A 21,226-nucleotide genomic window follows, 5' to 3' on the forward strand; every position below is an offset into this window, starting at 1 on the left:
ACGAATATATGCGTGCATATGCACGACTGGGCCATTGTGCTGTACACCAGAAACTGACATATTGAAACTGACTGGACTTCAATGAAAAAGAAACGTGGAGTAAGAAATACATGTCGGTCCCTGAACGGGACAGGCACTTGCTCTCCATTTTTTCTGAGGGAACCGGAGACACAGCGCATGATCCACCTGCTTCTGGCCGCCCCACATCCCTCCTCTCTTGCCCGCCGTGGTCCTGTCTGTAGTCTTTGCTCTTTTGACCCTAACACGGTGAAACCCATAGATTGAGCCTAAAGCTGCAGCCTACGAGTGTTTGAAGAGCAACGAGACAAGGTCTGTTCGACGCTAGCTGTGGTTGGATGCACTTTGTGTCTGAGCGACAGTGTGATACCGTGTGTCCATTTACGGTCTTGTTGGTTTCGGGAAGATGGGAAGTACTCCGTCTCTGTCCGTCTCTGTGGGGAGATGAGCGCAGACTCCTTCCCACGGGAATCTGGGTGCGTCCCCTTGAGAAAGCGCGAAGCCACACCGATTCCCCTGAGCCTGGGAACACTCCTTCCCAGCAGCCGTCCGGGTGCGGCCGGCCCATTCCGGGAGGTGGGGCCGGGAGCGCCTTGAACCACATTACCCGGAAGGCTGTGCGGCGCGCGGGGTCCGTGACGGCTCAGGAGAGAGGCACTTCCGTGCGAGGGGAGGACGTCTGGGCGGGCCTTCCGGCGTGGACGGTGGGCGGGCCTTCTCGGGACGAGGAGCTGTGGAAACGCGGAGCTGTCCGCTGGTCGGGAGCTTCGGGAAGAGGCCGGGACGCGTGAGGTAAGGGAGCGGCGGAGGTGCCGCCGCGCCCGCTGCTCTGAGGCGGGTCTGAGGCTCGGCGTGGCCGTCAGCCGTCAGCCGTCCGTCAGCTGTCGCGGAGCCGGACCCCACCTTGGCCCACAGACGCCGGTGGCGGCTGCCGCACAGGTGAGTCCGATTCAGGGAAACGCCGCGTCCCCTCCCGGCCGTCAGCCGACTCTCCTGCAGTAGTTGTGTTCTTATCAGTGTGCCCTTACGAGGGCCCTTTATTTGTCTTTATATAATTATCCCCCCCAAACCTTGTTTTTCCAAGTTTTGAGATATGACGTGCCTGAAGCAAACAGACAAAAAAGAAAAAAAAAAAGCGCAGAGTTTCCAGATGCAGTTGAACAATTAGTCTGTATCACCGCCCGGGTCAAGAAATGTGATAGAAATAGGACCCCCAGAAGCCGCCTGTGCAGTCTTTCCAAAAAAGTTAGCCCCATCGCCAGAGTTAACGGATTGTCTGATGTTACAAGTAAGAATTTCCTTGCTTTTCTTGATGGTTTTACCATCCATGTGGAAAACAATCCGACGAGTGTCGTTCAGTTTTGCTCATTTGTTTTAAACCATTTCCATGAATGCAGTCGCTATTACTGTTACGATGTCTTCTTCATTTGCACGCTTTTGTGTGACTTTTATCCGCATATTTCATGACTGTCCATTTTCCTTTTTGTGCAGTAGTCCCTAGTATGAACATATGAGTAAAATGTGTTTATAAACTCTCTCCCGTTGAGAGCTTTTCTTTATGGGTTCGTGGTTTTTCTTTCTTTGTGTGTTCTGCAGTTACAAACATTGCTACTGTGGTCATACCTGCCGTGTTCCCTGGGTTATATACGAAGCACATACTCGAGGAGCATGTTAAAATGCCCATTGTATTTACTTACTTAAAATAATTTTTACGTAATTGTATTTAAAGGAATTTTTTTAAGAGGTTGTACTCTTCCAGAAATTTTTATTTGATCAGTCGTCTTTCTCTGGTGATTTTGGAAGAGAAGATAATTAAGATGTTTTAGTAAATACTTGTTTTAAAGGGTAGAAACGAATCATTGTAAGGATGAAAAGTCAACAATGCTTCAGAATCCTAACAGGATGTCTAGAGCGCAAGGTTATTGTCATGTGTAGGTATGGTTGAGTAGAGGTCGGGTCATATAGCTTGTTTCGTTTCTCTTAAGTTGAGGCAGTCAGAAATGAGGTCCAGTTACCCCAAACTGCTGAAGGCCGAGCACTTTTGCTGTGACGCTAGCAACAACCCTTTTATCAGAGATTCATTTTCAGTGTGTGGTCGGTAAACGGTGGTTCAGTTCTCTACCCAGGAGGGAATAGCCTGTAGGAAACTAGAAGCAATCTCTCTAAACGTTTATGGAAATATTTTAATGTCAAAATTTTGGATCAGTATAAAAAGTACACGTTCTTGAATTCTCTTATATAATGTTACAACCATTTCAAGTTGGAATTTAATGTATGGGTTGTGTAAGCTGGAATATCGTATAAAACTAACTTTTTAAAAAAAGATTGAAGTACGGTCAGTTTACAACGTTGGGTTAATTTCTGGCGTACGGCAGAATGCTTCAGTCATACGTGAATGTACATGTATTCATTTCCATATTCTTTTTCACCATAGGCTACTACAAGATATTGAATGTAGTTCCCTGTGCCATACAGTATGAACTTCTTGTTTATCTTTTACCTATATCAGTATCTGCAGATTTCCATTTTTCCACCCTACCCACCCAGCCACCCACCCACCCGTAACCGTAAGTTTGTTACTCTGTGTCGTAAGTAAGTTTGTCTTTTTTTCTCTTTTTTTAGATTTCATTTATGAGTGATAACATATGGTATTTCTGTTTCTCTTTCTCGCTTGCTTGGAATGACAGTCTCCATCCACGTTGCTGCAAATGGCATTATTTTATTCTTTTTGTAGGGGTGAGTAGTATTCCATTGTATAAATATACCACAGCTTCTTTATCCAGCCATCTGTGGATGGACATTTAGGTTGCTTCCATGTCTTGGCTGTTGTAAATAGTGCTGCTGTGGACATTGGGGTGCATGTATCTTTTTGAATTAGGGTTCCCTCCGGATATATGCCCGGGGCTGGGGGGAGTGTTGCATTATATGGTAAGTGTATTTTTGGACGAAGTTTACTGAGTTCCAATATGTCAACTTTTCGTGCACAGCATAGTATTTCACATACATATATTCATTATGTTCCAGTCACAGAGACATGTATATTAATTTTCATATGTGTTTTCATTGTAGGTTAGTAGAAGATATGAAATACTAATCTGTGTAATTACAGCATTAACTTGTTCTTAATTTATCTCGTATATATTAGTATCCAAACAGGGACAATATAGCTCAGTGGTAGAGTGCATCTTTAGCATGCATGAGGTCCTGAGTTAAATCCGCAGTATGTGTTGTAAATAAATAAATCTTATCTAAATGTAGATGAAGTATTTATTTTCTGCAAATGTCGACCTCTGAACTTATCCCTTCCCACCCCCTTCTCCATAAGTTTGTGTTCTTATGTCTATTTCTGTTATATAAATAAGTTAATTTGTGTCTTGTGTTTTTAGATTCCACATATAATTCATATTGTATGGCATTTTCCTTTTAGAATGAGTATTATTTTCGTTGCTGAGCAGTATTCCATTTTATAAGTATAGCACAACTTGTTCACCTAGTTATGAGTTGATGGACATTTTTGTTGTTTCTGTTTGTCTTGTAAATATTGCTGGTATGATCACTGGGGTGTATGTATCTGTTGAAAAAGATTAAGGTTCCCTCTGCATAGATGCCCAGGAGTAGGATTGCTGGCTTATATGGCAAGTGTATTTGTAGTTTTGTAAGGAATCTGCATAGTGTTTTCCATAGTGGCTGCAGTTAATTACATTACTACCACCAGTGTATGTGTGTTCCTTTTTCTCCATTTTTGAATTGTGGCCATTCTTAGTAGAATGAAATACTACTTCAGAGCAGTTTTGATTTACATTTCACTGATAATTAGCCATATTTAGCATTTTTATTGTGCCTAATGGCCATTCATATGTTTGGATTTGATTGTTTTAGCTCTTCAAGCTTTGTTAGTCTTGTGTGTTGTATTTGCTCCCTTTTCATTGGTTGTGTTTTTGTAAGACAAAAACTTTTAATATAACCAAAGGAAAATTTGCAAAGGAAGCATAAGTAGTACTGGCCATGTGTTAAAGCCACGTTTAATGTATGGGAAAAGAAGAATGTATTCTCAGAAAGGGACACAGGGAAGTAGAATAAGGGAATCAAATATAAGTGTCTGCAACAGGCCAGTACAAAAATAAGACTCAAATTTGATTTCTTGCACATGACCTTCCACAACCATAGTCTGGTGCAGCCATTATGGAAAACTGGAGACTCCTCAATAGACTAAAAGTAGACTTCCACTCCTGGGCATGATCCCTTATTCAGCAGTACTCACGGACAAGCCTGACAGGATTTGCACTTCTTTTTCCTGATACCCACTTTACTTTATTGCACGATTTTGTAACATTTGTCTGTTCTTTTATGTGGTTGGTTTACTCTAGGGCCTTTAGCACCACCTGAAATATTAAATGGATCACTCAATTAAAGTGACATGACCCTGCTCTTCCTGCTGTTTCCACATTCTGAAGAACCCCTCAATGACCCCTGCACTGGTGAGTATCAGGTGTCCTGGAACTGGTTTTACTTCCATTACAGACTGAGATGTGAAAGGTGTCTTAAGTACAGGGGTTAGTATTCAGGAATGCTTGGAGATGAGGTTGAGATGGGAGTGTTTTAGGCGTTGGAGGGTCTGTTAAGGACAGAGTAAGGGAGTGAGATTCAGGCCTAGAATGGTAGCCCGAATTGGCGTTTTTCGAACAGAGTTGATTTAGATCTGAATAGGCTCCTTCATGCAGAAGAGACTGATGGTTATTAGAAATTGGGTTTTGGCCATGTTCAGTCTCAAGATTCCCAAGTATAAGAGACTGTAGAGCTAGAGTGCTGGGGAGGGCTTCACAAAGACAGATAAGGTCCAGTGAGTAATATGCCTGTGGAGGAGGTGTGTGAATGAACTGCCCTGGGGCCCTGGCAGTAGGAGCTTAAGAGAGATGGATCGTCCCAAGTGTGTGTGTCTGGGGACTCAGACTCTTATCTTGCAGGAAAGGGGGGCCCTGTATAGCAAGCCCAGAGCTGTGTTGTTGCTGAGAGTTGGGCCTAGTGATTAAGGAGGCATGGAGAGAGACTAGGTGCCACTGCCTTCGAAGTTGAGGAGCTCGGGAGAGAGGCTGCTCATGGCCACATCTGTCCCCATCATCACAGGGCCCTCCGACCTTTGAGGATGTGCCTGGGTACTTTTCCAGGAGGAGTGGAGGCTCCAAGACTCCTGTACCATAATGTTATGCTGGAGAACTTGTCCGCTTTGGTCACTACCTGTGAGAACTCCATGTTTGTCTCCCCTCCCCTCATCAGTACTGACTGCTCTCTTGTTCTTCCCTTAGGACTACTTCCATCTTCTAGGTCACATAGTGTTGTCCAATTAGAGCTGGGAGGAGAACAACGGGGACACAGACTCCAGGTACAGCAAGAGGGGCTCAGTGAGGATGTGAGATCCTGGCTGGGTTCAGGTCCTATCAGGACCATGTCCTGTGTCCAACTGCCTGGTGAGCCCCCCCCCCCCCCGTTCCGTGGCATCTTAGAGGCCCAGTACTGCGCAGCAGCCTTTGTCTTAATGCCCCCAGCTCCCTTGTCCTTAACAGTCCCACAGTATGTCAGACACACATTTATGATGGTGCTCCCTCCTTTTCCCAAAATCTACATGCAGTTCACCAGTATCTCTGTTTTCAGGTTGTTGGCAACAAGCAGAGGATGAGAAGACAGCTTATGAGCAGGATGAAGGTGTCACAAATAAAATTTTCAAAGGCAGTTTCCATCTAGCTGAGGACCTGGGAACAACCTCTGGCCGAAAACCGTGTGGGGCAGGTGTGAAACTGCCCCCACGCTGTAAAGTGTTTAAGAGAGACGTGCGTAAGGCTCCATGGTTCCCGCGTCCAAGAAGTCTTTCACATGCCAACATGCCAGGGGGCTGGGAGAGATTCCTCTGGTAGCTCTGGCCTCACCACAGAAGGGCACTGAGTGTGTAAAAGCATTCAGGAACCAACCCACACTTTTCCAACACCAGCTACTCCACTGGAAAACACCTCTTAGAGCGTAGTGAAGGTGAGGTTTTACACTTCGTTCTATCACAGACATGCCTAATGTGAGCATGTAGAGAACATTATGAGTATACAGGTTTGTATGCTTAAGTGGATGACTCTTTTTGCCCCGTCAGTAAGTAGTTTTTGTTTCATAAGATGTTCATCGTATTTGCCTACTGGTAATGAATGTGGTAGCTCAGTTTTTTTGAGGGGGTGGGTGGGAGGGAAGGTAATTAAGTTTATTTACATGCAGATACTGAGGATGGAACCCAGGACCCCTTGCACTCGGCTACACCTGTCCCTTTTTATTAGTAACTGAGAAGACAGTAAATCTGTTGGAATTTGACTTTCTTCAGTTGCTGGGTGGAATAAATGGGATAGTCACAACGTGTAGTTTTCATTATTAACGTACTCTCAAACTATCACCTGAGCTAAATTCACTTTCACAGGCATACAAAGCTCGGAGACAGAACAGTCTCGCATCCAGATATTTATGGGATAAGAGAAAAAAGCTTGAGCCCTCGTAAGTGTAGTGACCCACACATCAGGGGTGTTATCTACAAGGGTCAGTGAGGAACCTTGTGATAGAGTGCCTAGGCCATGCAGAAAGCCAAGGAGTGTAGGCAGTTTACAAGCATACAACTAAGAGCAGCTCAGGTTTTTTAGGAAGGGTAGTTTTACTTTACTGGTGTGAAAGAACATCAGAGACCTGAGTTTTTCAATCTCTAAACCCTTGGGCCGTGCTACTGACGTGACTTCTGGCAGGGGCCTTAGATCTCTATTCACACGTCGAGAAGAGAAAGGTCACACAAGTGGCTCTTTCTTCCTGACAGATACCTTTCATCATACTCTGCAACTCACATTACTGGATCACTTTAACAGACCCCAACCCCGCCACATTCCTTCTGTTTCTTGGCTTATACTAGTTCCTGGAAGGCCAGCAGTTTAGCATTTTGCCTAGTCTTCCAGTCGCCTTCGTCTATATTAGTAAGATCTCCCTCTGCCTTATTAGGAGACTTGAGTCATCTCAAAATTCCCAAGGTCCAGGAAGAGGACACGGGCATATCCAGGGGACGTTAGTAATCTTAAAAATGTGTTTAACAAGGTATATATTCATTGCAGCACTATATACAATAGCCAAGACATGGAAGCAACCTTAATGTCCATCAACGGATGGATGGGTAGATAAACACCGTATATGTACGTAAGACAAATATGCTGTACACCAGAAATTGAGGCGACACTGTAAACTGGCTAGTGCAGTTAAAAAGAAATACATTCATTGCAATCAGGACACAATGTATCGTGTAAGCAAGTATGACCTTTTCAAAAATTCTAATGCATCAGTTATTAGGGTCCCCTAACTGATAGGATTTGCCACTGGGATCTGAACATGCTGACGATTGTTGGGAAAACAAAATCTTTATCCCAGAAAAATCTCCACAGTCAGGAGAGAAAGAAAAAACGTGACACACCTTACAGAGGATCCACTGAAGAGAATTTAAGGACAGAAAGAAACCTCACTCTCGTCAAGCAAGTAGAGTTTTCAATATAAATCGACCACCTGTCTTTTAGTGAGAGGACTTGACGGCATAATTTGTTTATTCTGAATGTGCCTGGGAATTTGCGGATCGTCTGCTGTAGCTCTTTGCCTTTTATCCAAAACAATCCTAGAATTTCTCACCCATCTGTCTCTCGCGGGACAGGTAGGAGGGGGCCTTCCCCCATGTTTTCTTTCCGAAGAGGTGACGCCAGACTTCAAAAAAAAAAAAAACAAAACACTTAGCAGGGGAGGTTAAACTCAAGTGGTAGCGTGACTGCTCAGCATGTACAAGGTTCAATCCCCACTTCTCCAGTTAGGAAAAAAAAAAACTACCCCCCCCCCCAAAATGAAGAACAAAATCGATCGTGCAGAAAGGCATTTTTCACTTAAACAGATTTTGGGGGGAGCCCTGGGGACCGTGCTGCAGAGCTAATTTGGGAAGAACAAATGACCACGCCTGGCTCCGGGGCCGCTCCACCGCGCCTTCTAAGGTCTGCAGCCCAGCCCCCAGCGCTGCGCTCCCCGAATGCTTCTGCCTGATCCTGGCGACCCGCGGCAGCTGGTCGCCGCCACGGGTCTCACCAGCGGGCAAAGCCGGTCTCTGGACAAATTCCGCGGAGGCGCCTCCACCCACCGGACTCCACGCGAGACACTCGCGAGCCCGTCACGCCCTCTCCGGACGGACCGGCCGGTTCCCACCTCCGGAGGACCGGCTTCCGGACGCGGACACCGGGCCCCGGTCACTCTCCTTGGCCGGAGAGGCCCCGCGGAGGCTGCTCGGTCCGGCCGGGCGGCCCCCTCACCTGGGCCCCGGAGCTCTGCGTCAGCAACTCCCCATACACCTGCAGGTCCAATTTCCCGCGAGAGCACATCGCGCAGCCGCTCTGCACGACCGGGATGATCCAGCCCGCGCCGCCGGCCTCCCGGAACTCTGGCTCGGGCAACGCGGCCGAATTGCTCCCCTTGTGAAGGGCTCCGGAGGGACGTGTACGACCTAAAAGTGGACGTCAGGCGGCGCCCGACAACCGATGCGACCGTCAGCGGGACGGGTCCAGACCGCCGGCCGCCCGGATGCCCGACCTCGTCCCAGCCCACCTCCCCGCACGTCTCGCGGCCCTAGGTTACAAACCCATAGCCTGGGACTCCAGAATGTGCGTTTTCTATAGCGGAGCGCTCACTGCTAGTTCTTCGGGCCCCTATAGTCATGAAGGCACGGTCTCGGTTCTCCCTGCTTCCTGACCTCTCATGGGACAGGCCGCCTGTGTTCCCTACTTGGCACGCTGGGCCGCTTATGTCCCTGGCGAATTTCAAATGGCATTAGTCTCGCCGGTCCTCAGTCACCTCCATAAGCTAAAAACCCAGGAGCACATTTTTATACAATTATAAATCTGACAAGAGATTTATTTAGCTTTTTGAAAATTTACACACATCCCAAAAGGACAAAGAAAATTTACAATTAGAAGTTTGCTAAGGGAACATGGATGGACCTGGAGATCGTCATTCTAACAGAAGCCAGAAAGAGAAAGAAAAATGCCATGTATCAGTTATATGTGGAATATTTTAAAAAGGACACAAATGGACAACTTATTTATAACTTAGATGGTTGATTTCTTGAATATATGTAAGCACATTTGACTGTCCTCTATGACTGGATTACTGCATTCTGTTGGTTCTTATTTTGTGGTTGGCTTTATTCCCTTGATAACTGTTAAGTTTAAGAAGCTAAAGCTTTACACAACATTGTAAAATGATTATAAATCAATAAAAAATGTTTTTAAAAAAGCTAAAGCTTTAGACTGGTCTTAGAAACAATGAACAGTATATATATGTAAATTTTAAAAACGTGCAGTATTTGTATATATGTATTTACAAGCAACATTTTGTATATGTACAGTCAAATTATAACAATTCTACCTAATAAAATTGAAAAATGAGGAAAAAAAGTTTGCTAAGGGAAATGCTCTAAGAGTGGAGGACGTTCTCTTTACTTTTTTTGCAACACAGATTTTCTTATTCCTAATTTGCTTTCACTCCTACACCTATCCCCCATATTTCCTGTAAACTAGATATTGATGGGATTGGGGATTCAGGTCTAGTCTGGGTGGACAGTTGTGCCATGTGGCACTCCTGGAGATACACAGGTTGTGACCGGTGTGTGATAATGTTCACTAGGCAGCAGTAAGGAAGGAAGAGATGGGGTTAAATCAAAGTGTGCTTTGTTTTGCAGAACTAGTTAAATTGCAGAAAGTTTCAAATACCAGATATTGTGAAAAGGTTACAGCACATCCTAGTGAACACGATAACCCAGTAAGACCAACAACCTAGCCTCTGCCTGCTTGCAGCTCTTGGCAACCTGGAGTCACCCTGTCCCTGCCGGCCCTTTCCTGAATATGCAAGCCCCCCAGGCTTAAAACTTCCCTGGGCCAGTGCTTTGAGAGCTATCTTTTTGTCTCCTTACTTCTCACAAGCAATAAATGCTTCTGCTTTAACTGGACGTACTTGCTGTGTTCACTGGCTCTGCACCCAAGGGAAGGACCCATTAAATCCAGTAACAATAATGACACCTCAGCACAACCCGGAGGCCCCTGCATAGGCATCCTGGGGACACTGTGATGAGGGCAGCATTCTGCATCACCCCCGCCCAGCAAGACTGCACACACACACACGTGCATTATACTGCGTCCACGAAGACAAGATGTGATAGTCCTGAGACACACAGCTGGCATTTACAATGTGCAACAGAGGCTTGTGTGAAATGGAGGGAGGTGCTGAACCACCCCAGCAGGTATGAGGACACAAATGCACAAATGCTCCAGGGACCCCTGTGAGGCAGGTATGGGACAGGGAGGTCCGGAAGCCTGGTGTGTGGATGCACACAGGATCACACAACCACACACATGCAGGTGTGACCAGGTGGTCTCACCCTGGCTTGGAGAAAACCCCCCCTCTTCGCCATCCTAGCCCCAGTCCTGCAGGTCTGACGATGCACTGACGGTGGTCAGAACAGGAGCCTGTGCACATGTTGCCGCAACCTGGAGCCTCACACAAACACACAGGGACACGTGATGGATGCAGATCAGCCCAAGCAGACAGAGATGGGGTCCTGCCCTCAGGGAGGGAAGGTGATCATCACCAAGCGTGGCAAACATATGGGAAAGCAGATACGTGCAATGAAACGATTCTGCTGCTGTGACAGAAACACATCCAGAGTCACGAGCGAGAGAAGGGTGGAATCTTGGAGTCACGGGACAGGTGAGCAGGAGTACTGTGTCCTGGTGTCTGAGAGCTTTGATTCCGGGGATGAAGAGGAATTCAAACCCTTCTGAGCTCTTCTGAGAATCGTGGGGGATGCCATGAACTGTGAGTGGTGCTTCAAATGGAAATGTCACTTGGTCGTGTCAGGTCTCCCCAGGCCTTAGTGTCCTTCTCAGTACAAGTGGGAAGATAGACCTTTGGATGAAAGGTGTAAGGAAAGAAGCAGACAGTAAATAAAAGGTAACATGTTGGAAAACCCAGAGCTGTTGTGTCAAGAATGTTCAGATTAAGACCTGCCACCCACGCAGGGTCAGCAGGTAGCGCCCTCAGCATCTGAGCTCCCACTTTGCAGAAGTGAAAGTCCCCAGGCCATTTTGACTGAAGTGAGGCTTCAATACACTCACACAAAGACAGTACAGTCACAAGGTTAATGAATGACACATCCCAGCACGGGGCACAGTGAGTAGATAGAAGTGTAGTCCTCTGAGCCGGGGAGAAAGCACCTCTCACGAGGTGGCTGGGGAGGTAGTCACCAATTTTCTTGCAAGCTCAGCAGCAAGCGTACTTGGCTGAACCAATTAGGATTGATGGCTATTTTTGTCATCTTGCTATTCCCTCCTGAAATGCAAATACAAACTAGGGGTCCCCACAAAATCCCTTTTATTCTGGCAGAGCCTAATTCTGACCCCAGTCTGCAGCACACAGCAACTAGAACCCCACAAGTCAATGTCTTTCATGATCAAAAAGAAGTTGATGATCACAATCACTAGCAGTGTCAGGTGGAGACTCCTGGGTTGGGTGACTTAGACGGTGGAACAATCAACCCAACAGTTAAAAGGCAATCAAACATAGCCACTAAGAAGGGAACTCTACACAAGCTGACTGCAGACGCCAGCTGGAGTCTCCTTTCCCAAAGCTGGGTCATATCCCACCCAAAACAATCAGTGGGGAGGAAATGAGGGACCCCAAAGGTCAAGAGGCTGCTGAGTCCTCCAGATGAAGCGAGCTTCTGCCTCCTCTGAGCACTTTAAGGATGATTCACACACAGAGGTGCCTGCCACGTGGTAGAGGGAAGGCTTTGGTGACAGATACCAGCAGCAACTTCTTTTTCACAAGGACTCCAGGCAGGTCCAAACCTGCAAGGTGTATCATGGAAACTTCCAATATTCCTGGCCCTTCAGAGAACCCCCCTAGGAAGCCTGGATGTATGAGGTTCAATCTCTGGTTGATCTCTTCTTCATGAAGACTTCTCCCTAGGGCTTTGCTCTGTAATTATGTAGCACAAGGACGGAGCACGTTGCCTGCACTCCTAAGATCTGTCTCCAATTTAAGTTTACTAGTGCTGTTTCAGTTTAGGCTAACAGCTGAATAACTTCCAACATTCACTGCACTCACAATACTCTTCTGGGTGTGTAGCTGTTTTGTGAGATTTAACTGTTCCTGATGGGGAAACACGACACACTCACACTTGGGTGGATAAAAGACAGAGTTCTGTGTTACTGAGGGCTTAGAACAAGAGAAGGGCATCAGGCAGGGCCACACAGCAGGCTGTATGGAGGACACAGCGAACAACCTGAAGCTCTAGGGAGCCCTACACACGGCAAGCGGCCTGGGGCCGGCCCAGCTGGAACAACTTCACGGGGCCAGGGCGCAGCAGCAGCTGTCCCGAGCTGCCTGGCACCCTGGCTCTGGGACCTAGGCCCAGAGTGGGAATGCCTGGTAAGGACAATGGCTGGGTGTGGGCCTAGGCCCGCTGTTGCAAATGAGGAAATGCCCAGTGTAAACAGGGGCTCAAAGCTGGGTCAAGACAATATTTTCATAAACCTATGTATCAAACACTGTGGTACTGTCATAAACACAAATATTTAGAACAATGAAACAGGACAGAGTGCCCAGAAATGGAAGCCTGTGTATTTTTGTACACATGACCAAAATGGACAAGAATGTCTACACAATTCAATGGGAAAAGGACGGTCTTTGCAATAAATTGTAGGAAAGTGGATGTCTGCATTCAGATGAATGAAGTTGAACGCTTACCTCACACCATATCCAGAAATGAGCTCAAAATGGATCAAAGACCTAACAGTAAGATGCAAACTCATAAAACTCTTACATGAAAACATAGGGGAAAAGCTTCAAGACACTGGATTTGGAAATAACTTCTTGGCATTGACAAGAAAAGCACAGTGAGAAGCAAAAAGAGAGAAAGTTCCAAACTTCTGGGCAAAGGACACAATCAACAGTGAAAAGGCAACCTACCGAATGGAAGAAAAACACCTGCAAATCATACACTTGATAAGTGGTTAGCATCTAGATTGTATAAAGAACTGCCACAACTCATCAATGAGAAAACAACCTGAAACACAGACACTCTTACAAAGAATACACACAAATGGCCAAGAAGTCCATGATCACTCGTCGTTTGGGAAATGCTGAACAAAACCACAATGAGCTACACTCATTAGGATGCTACTTCTAAGCACGAAACAGAAGATAAAATTATGTTGTTGAGGATGTGGAGACACTGGAACCCTGTGGACCTTTGATGGGAAGACCTAACAGTACAGCTGATAAAGAAAACAGTTCAAAATATTAAAACCAGAATGACCTATGATCCAGCAATTCCCCTACTGGCTATACACCCCAGAAAACTGAAAGCAGGATCTCAAGGAGAGAGAGGTGCAGCCATTCTCACTGCAGCACTCTTTACAACAGCCAAGATACGGAACAAGGGAGGTGTCAGTCAGCAGATGAATGGGTAAAGATGTGGTATACACATACAACGGAGTGCTATTCAGTCTTCAAAAGCAAGGGAATTCTGAAACATGACACATGATAGATGAAACTTGAGATTATGTTCAGTGAAGAAAGCTATTCACAAAAAGGCAAAAACTGATTCTTCTTACATGAGGTAGTCAGGGCAGTCACATTCAAGAGGGCAGAGAACAGAACAGGTTGCCAAGAGCTAGGGGAGGAGGAGGAGTCGTCATTACTCAAGGGGACAGTTCCACTTTTTCAAGATGACAGGAGCTCTGCAGAGTCACTGAATGTACCTGACAGTACTGAACTGCGCACTATAGTACTTTAGAAAGCAAGTTTTATGTGTGTGTATTTTAACACAATAAGAAGGGGAAAAAAACCCAAAGTACATAACAGGTACTTCACAGAGCCAATCAGAGCAGACTTTTGGCTGAAGTCTTTTCCCTATTTGTTGCACTCTTAAGATCTCTCTCTGCTGTGAACTTTTTGGAGCCAACTGAATGGCAGATTGGGCTAAAGACGCTCCAACATTCACTGCACTCAGAATGCATTTCTCCAGTACAAGTTCAACAATGTTTAACAAGGCCAGAGTTGCATGTAAAGATGTTCCCATATTCACTGCTCTCCTAAGGCGTTACATCAACATGAACTCGCTGGTGTGTGCTGAGTCTGCAGTTGTACTACAAAAACCGGCCGCGTGAGTTGCACTAGTAAGGCCTTTGTCTAGTGGGATCCATCCAGTGTCTAAGGAGTGTGGAGCTGCAACTAAAGAGTTTCCTACATCGATGCATGCGTGAGGCCTTTCTCCAGCATGAAGTCTCTGATGGATGATGAGTGAGGAGCTGTCCATGAAGGATCTCCCACACTCACTGCACTCATAAGCCCTTTCTCCAGTGTGGATTCCCTGGTGCCCAACTAGTTTGTTTGCAGGTGAAGGCTTTCCCACATTCTCTGCACTCATAAAGCCCTTCTCCAGTGTAGATTTTCTCATGCTCAGTAACTTTGTCTTTGTGGCTGAAAGCTTTTCCACATTCTCTGCACTCAAAAGGCTTTTCACCACTGTGGATTATCTGGTGCTCAACTAGTTTATGTTTGGGGGTGAAGGCTTTCCCACATCTACTGCACTCGTAAGGCCTTTCTCCTGTGTCAACTGTGTCTAATGAGCATGGAGTGGTTCCTAAAGAATTTCCCACATTCACTGCAACCGCAAGGTCTTTCTTCAGTGTGGACTTTCTGGGGACCAACAAGTTGGGACAGTCTAAGGAAGGCCCTCCCACACTCAAAAGGTCTTGGCCTGGTGTGAATTCTCTGGTGCTCACTGACGCCAGGTATTTCTGAAAGAAAATTCCACATTCCAAGTGCTCATAAAGCCCAGCTTCAGTGCAGACTTTCTGGTGCCGATCAACATGTGACTTTCTAAGGAAGGCCTTCCCACACTGCTCACTCTCATAAAGCTCTTCTCCAGGGTGGATCTCCTCATGGTCAACAACCACGTGTTCATGGCCGAAGGCCTTCCCACACTGAGCGCACCTGTAATCACCTTGTCCATCTGGAAAGGCCTCTCCACCTGTGGTGTCCCTGTGTTGCTTTTCCATGCTGTGTGGCCTCTGCTGCAGGAGAGGGTGGGAGCCCTTCTCACCCTCCCAGCATTTCTCTGCTTATAGATTATTGCTGTGGAGCCCAGGGTGAGGAGCCACCTTCAGAGCAAGGTGTTACTGTTGGAGCATCACTGGCCAGGACCCCAAAGCCAGGTCCTGTGGAGCCCAGGGTGAGGAGGACACTGGGAGGGACGAGTGGCCCCATCACAAACGTGTGTCAGACACACTCACGAGTAAGTCCATGAGACTGCTGATGGCACTAGGGCCCACAGCCAGCAAGGAAGCCTGCTGCGCGGGGCTCGGCCTGGGAAGCTCATGTGATAGGAGAGCCCTGACAACAAGTAAGGACACAAGGAGGGGGTGCAGTGTAGGGAGGATGAGAAGGGTCCCCAACTCACTCCTCTGCAAATGGCTTTCCACAAGGCTGTGGCTGCTGTAAGAAAGGAGCACTGTGATGAAGGTTGTGTCTGGACCCAGAAATGTCTGATTGTGACATAGGAGCCAGTGTCCAAGGACTGTTTAAAGATATGTGCAAAGGAGGGTCTAGCTCAGTGGTAGAGCATATGCTTAGCATGCATAAGGTCCTGGGTTCAATCCCCAGTACCGCCACTAAAAAGTAAAATAAGATAAAAAATTAATTAGAAAATACATAAAGAAACCTAATTACCCCCCCAAAAAAAGATACGTGCAAATGTCACAATACTTTTTTTTTTAACATACTATTTTTTTTAAAGCTTTGTGTTTTGTTTTGGGTGGGAAGGTAATTAGTTTGATTGACTGATTGATTGATTGAACCCAGGACCTTGTGCATGCTAAGCACACACTCTACCACTGAGCTCTACCCTCCCCCAAATGTCCCAATATCTTAAGTGTGGGTCAAATGTTGAGAGCACAGCACAGGGTGCAGTAAAAGGGAACAGAGAAGAGGTGGAGGCTGCAAATGTCAGGGGAGCCGGGGACTGCAAGATTAGAAATGACAGGGGGAAAGAAAAGGTAGAAATGAAGTGTGACCACTGTCTCTAGCATCACCCAATGGTGGACACTGGCCTGGTTTCCAGTGCGACTTGAAGCCATCTTTGCAACACACCCTCTCCCAGCTCTCAAGCTCCAGAGCCACTTTCTGTGGGCGCTCAGGGAGTAATGCCCATCCTATGCCCCCAGGCCCCTCCCTCTTCCTCTCAGGGAGCACCTAGAGGGACCTGGCACAGACCAAGCAAGATGAAACCCAGGGAAAAGGGGTGGGCGGCATGCCCCCGCAAGTGAGCCGACATGTGACCACTCACATTCTATAATCCAAGAACTCCACAGGAGGGTCCGGTAGAATCAATGGTCTCTCCAAGTAGGAACCATGTATCTCTGGCACAGGCAGGCCCCGAAAACAGTCAACAAGAAGGGTGAAGGCCTCCATGCACTGAACAGAGTAACTCAACCAGAGACAGGCAAGGGATGGGGCTGCCTGGGGGGAGGCAGCACAGTGCATGCAGCCTGGGAATGGCTCCCACACACATGCTAGGAAACCAAGGAAGGGAGTCTTACCCACAGCCTGGATGTGGGAAAGATAGAGGGAAAGAACAGAGCAAAGCCCAGGACACTGGGGCTGGTGTGAGGGCCTTCTCCAGTGAGGCTGTAAGTGCAAAGCTCTCCAGCATCTCCACTTGGTAGTACCGGCTTCTCTGAGCCTCATCCAGGAGCCCCCACTCCTCCTGGGAGGAAAGTATAGCCACATCTGTAAAAACCACAAGTCCCTGCCAAAATGGGGACGTTTCAATCAACATGCAGCTCCTCTCTCTGGGACCATCAGTCTTTCCCCCACACTTCCCTTCCCTCCCCACCCTCCACCCCCACTTCCCAAATGCGGAAGAGACACAAGGTCCAGAGGAACCAGCACCTCTCTTTCCTTATTTCCACTCACCACTGTGTCCAGAACACAATAAAAATGAGTTGGGGGAGGGCGAAGAAAAGCACCATCTAACCTCTGGGTTTGGACGCTCCCCGATAGGACGCAGGCTCTACTCCGACTTCATCAGTGTCCTAAGGTCCCCAGATCTGCCTCTCAGATAACGGAACCTGAACTCACTTCCTCCCTGAGGCACCCGGTGTCAGGGCCTGGGGCGGCACAGTCCCCCTCCTCACCTGCACAGCAGTCTTGGACTGAATCTCTCTGCAGCTCTGGTCCTTCTTCTTTTGCAACCCAGGTACTGAGAGCCACCATGCCACTGTGCACGTGGAATCCAGGTGGGGCTTTGCAAATGGAAACAGAATCCTCTTTTGACCCAGAACGTCCAAGTTCCCCAGCACCAGAGAGCACCAAGGTCTTTCTGTGATTCTCCCCATGTGGCCCTGTCCCCCATGTCACACTCACCCTCCAAAGCTGACACTAGGACCTCATGACTAGTTGCCCTCCACCACGTCTTCTCATGCTGCCCATAAGCAGTCTAGACAGCCTCTCTCCACCTGACCCTCATTCAAAGCCCAGTGACCCGGAACTCCCCACCCTACCCGAGAACTAGCAATACTCCCAACTGATCCTTTTTCACCTAAATTAACCTACTAGCCTGAATTAAACAGTACAGACCAGACCAAGAATCACCACCAGACACAGGTGAGTCCAAAGTGGGGTGGTGTGCCCTGCTGACACGTGTAGTGAGTCTACCATGTGACCTCCTCATGGAGATGCTTCGATGTCTATCTCAGGTCCGCAGCCCCCTTGGACGCCTTTCAGGCTCCTTTACCCTTATCCCCTCAGACATTCTGTTTCCTCATCTGTCTCCATGACAACCCCCCCATCATCTGCCAGCAGAGACACACACCTCGGCATCCTCCTCCCCACTCCTGCCACCAGAACCTAACGAAGCCACCTGATGCACAGCTGTCTGCAACCTGAACGTATCTCCCAGTTCCACAGCTATACTTCTGCTGCCGCCAGGGCACTTCTGCCCGGAGTCTCTGGATCACATGTGATGAGACCTGACTCTTCCCACTCCCTCTGAAAATCCCTCCCACTGCTGCCGTCCCAGTCTCACCTGACATAACGTCTATCCTTCCAACAGAAGCCAGAAACCTGGGGCCACCTCTGACCCCCCTTCCATCCCAGCTCCCAGCTCCCACACTCTCCACATCACTGAGCGTGGGCAGGTCTGTTCAGAACACAAATGGAAGGCCACCTTGCCTCTCCCTCCACAGCCATGACACTTGTCCAGCTACTGCCAACTCTCACCTGCACGGCCATGGTCACTTCCTCCCACGTTGCCTGGCCTCCGCCTTCTCTTCCACAGTATCTCCCGCAGCTAGACACAGCCTGTTACGATCTGGGTCAAATACCCAGCTGCTCGCTCCAAACCTTCCCTAGCTGCTAATTCACTCAGATTCTCAGGCTGTCACTTTAGACCTGTAACTATGTGCCCCTACCCACCAATCACTCTCCCACCCACCCCATGTTCCTACCACATATAACAGACTTGCAGTTCCCTCAATTTTCGAGCTCAGTCTCACCTCCAGTTGTCTGAACATTCTGGATCCTGTGCCCAGAACACCCTTCCACATCTTACTCCATCGGCTGTCAGTCACAGGAATGGTTCCATAAAACCTGAGGTGAGTTTAAGACCCTAGGCCTTGGTGAAACCACAGGGACTTCAGACCCAAGGAAGTGAGTACAGGTGAACAATCTCAGGACACCAAATTCTTTATGGGGGAGCGGCAAAACCTTCAGAGTGACAACTGGGTTGGAGGAAGGTCTGGCACATCCCTGATCCACCTGTAAGTGTCCATAAGCACCTCTGAAAACTACAGGGGAGCCTGTGGGAAGAGGGGGTCATGAGAAATGGGCACCCACGGGAGGATTCTAATAGGTCTGAGCTGGACCACCACCGCTACCCTGCCCTGGAGCAAAATGGTCACAGCCTGATGGTTGATACTCAGTTTCTGTGGTCTCAGTGTCACTGTTATCAGCTGTGTGAGTCTGCTTAAAGACTGAAATTCCCTAAGCCTCAACTCCTTCAGCGTAAAATGGGGGCAATGGTTTTGATCTAATAGGGCTGATGAAAGTGTTAAACTTCAGAGCCACGTGTCAGCTGTAATGATCCACAGGATTCACAATTTTTTGTTTTCAGTGCATATGAAGGGGTTGGGTTTTGAAAATGTGGGTTTGCATTATTTCAGCTTTTTAAGGTTTTCAGAGAATGTGATATATAACACTCTACTTAATTTGCTAATACCTAGACTATTAAAAAATAATATAGGTAAACTGACATTTCAATTTTTATAGTGTTCCCATGTTTAATTCATAGAACATCTTCATTTCTAATTGTCCCTCTATATGAATATACTTAGAAAAATATTGGTTAACTGATGTTTTAATCGGTTTTTCACACCTTCTGAATTTAATGAGTTTTAGGGAGAGTTGAGCAGGCAGGTCAGCTACCTTTCCTTTTCGCAAACAAGCCTGTTTTCTGTTCACAGCCGATCCCTGTAAGTGTGCCTGCAGGAGCCCCGTGACTGGAGTGCATTTGTTCCTCTTGTCCTGAGGTGTGGAGGTGAGTCAGCAGTGTTCTTGTCTGGAACCAGTCTGATCCACAGACCTGGCTACTTATCTGTCCCACAGGGACTGTCCTCCAGGAGCAGAGATGACCTGCAGGGCTGAGAGTCTACACTGTCTCATCCCTTCTTCATCCAGGCCAGGCACTCACCACATCCAGGCATCTTTTCCTACAGACACAAGCCAGAATGCTGCCTCTGCCGGGTATGTTACTTTATGGGGGGAACATGAGGGATGATGAAACCCCCAGGCCCAAACTCGAAGTCTCCGCCCTCCTGGGACTCACTACAGGGCCCATCAGAAGTAACAACCTTAAGACTCGCCCTCCTCAATCTGATCCTCAGGTCATGCCCTGGTCCACTCTGAACTATATACTCCTTTAACAGCTTCAACCCAGCCCCTTCCCGAGCATGCACACCTTTATGTACACATACTCATGCGGCGTCTCCATCTTGAGAAACCTTGAAATCACACATCCAAAATCCAACTCATTATCTTCTCTCTGAAACCTGACCTCTGTGCTTGCTTCCCCATCTCCACTCTTTCAGATATTCAGGGGAAAAACAAAACAAAACCGTGAGATGGTCCCTCAAGCGCTCCTTCTGCTCACAGCTATACAAGATGCATCAGAAAGTCCAGTAGGCTCTATCGAGGAGATCTGTGCAGAATCTCTTCACCCTTCCCCTGTGCCGCCACCACCCCGGCCGGCCCCTACCACAGTCTCCTGGGGTCTGTGGCGGGGGGTCTCCTCAGCAGGCTCCGTGCCTCCATTCGCATCCTGGGTTTCCCACGTTTAAACTGCTAACTCCGCGCACGGTTCTCCCGTCCCCACGCCCTTCACAGCCTCCCACGGATTCCCGCTGCTGGGGCGGCCGTTTCAGGGGAGGCACCTCCTCCCTTCCCCCGGTCCCCGATACAAGACATCCCAGGTTTCCATGAGGCTGCCCACCGCGTAGCACCCGCGAGCCTCCCACAGGCGGCCCCGGGGGAACTCCCTCCCACACTCCTTCCCACCTGATGGAAGGACGACCCCTCCAAGGCCGCCCTCCGCTCTGGACACGGGGGTGACCGGCAGGAATTGAGCGGTCGCCCCTCCGTCAGCACCTGGACTCGGGGGTGGGGGCCCGGGGACGCAGCACCCACCTGAGCGGGGCTCATCCAGCTGGTGGGAAGCGCGGGGAGAGGCGGCGAGCGGGGCAGGAAAGAGGGCACCGCCGTCACTCCAGGCTCAGGGAGCCTCACGGCCGCCTCTGGGCAGGGGCGACAACGCCCGCCCTCGCCGGTTCCATTCACTTCGGTCCCCACTCAGGACTCAACACCCTGAAAACCGCGGAAAGAACCCGAAAACAACGCAAACGCCGCATCCACAAATAGCTGCCCGAAGTCCCGCCCTACACGGCGCGGGCGCGGGAAAACGTCCCAGAGTTGAGCCTTCATTGGCCGCACGGTGGCGGCGGCGATGACCGAGCCAATGAAAGCGTAGAAGCGGGACGCACACCGCACATCGTCGGCGGGCGGG

The 21,226-nt window shown here is 48.3% G+C and overlaps 1 long non-coding RNA gene across 1 annotated transcript in view; it reads right to left on the reverse strand.

The window, feature by feature from the left end:
* The window catches only part of LOC123618815 (uncharacterized), a 26,084-nt gene extending 4,942 nt beyond the window's left edge, over positions 1-21,142 (reverse strand). The window contains exon 1 of the long non-coding RNA XR_012509336.1: positions 20,851-21,142. This is a non-coding gene — a long non-coding RNA (uncharacterized LOC123618815). The remainder of the gene's footprint in view (positions 1-20,850) is intronic.
* Positions 21,143-21,226: the final 84 nt, after the last annotated feature.

This window comes from Camelus bactrianus, chromosome 9 (assembly GCF_048773025.1).
Source record: "Camelus bactrianus isolate YW-2024 breed Bactrian camel chromosome 9, ASM4877302v1, whole genome shotgun sequence".
In the NCBI taxonomy this organism is placed as follows: domain Eukaryota; kingdom Metazoa; phylum Chordata; class Mammalia; order Artiodactyla; family Camelidae; genus Camelus; species Camelus bactrianus.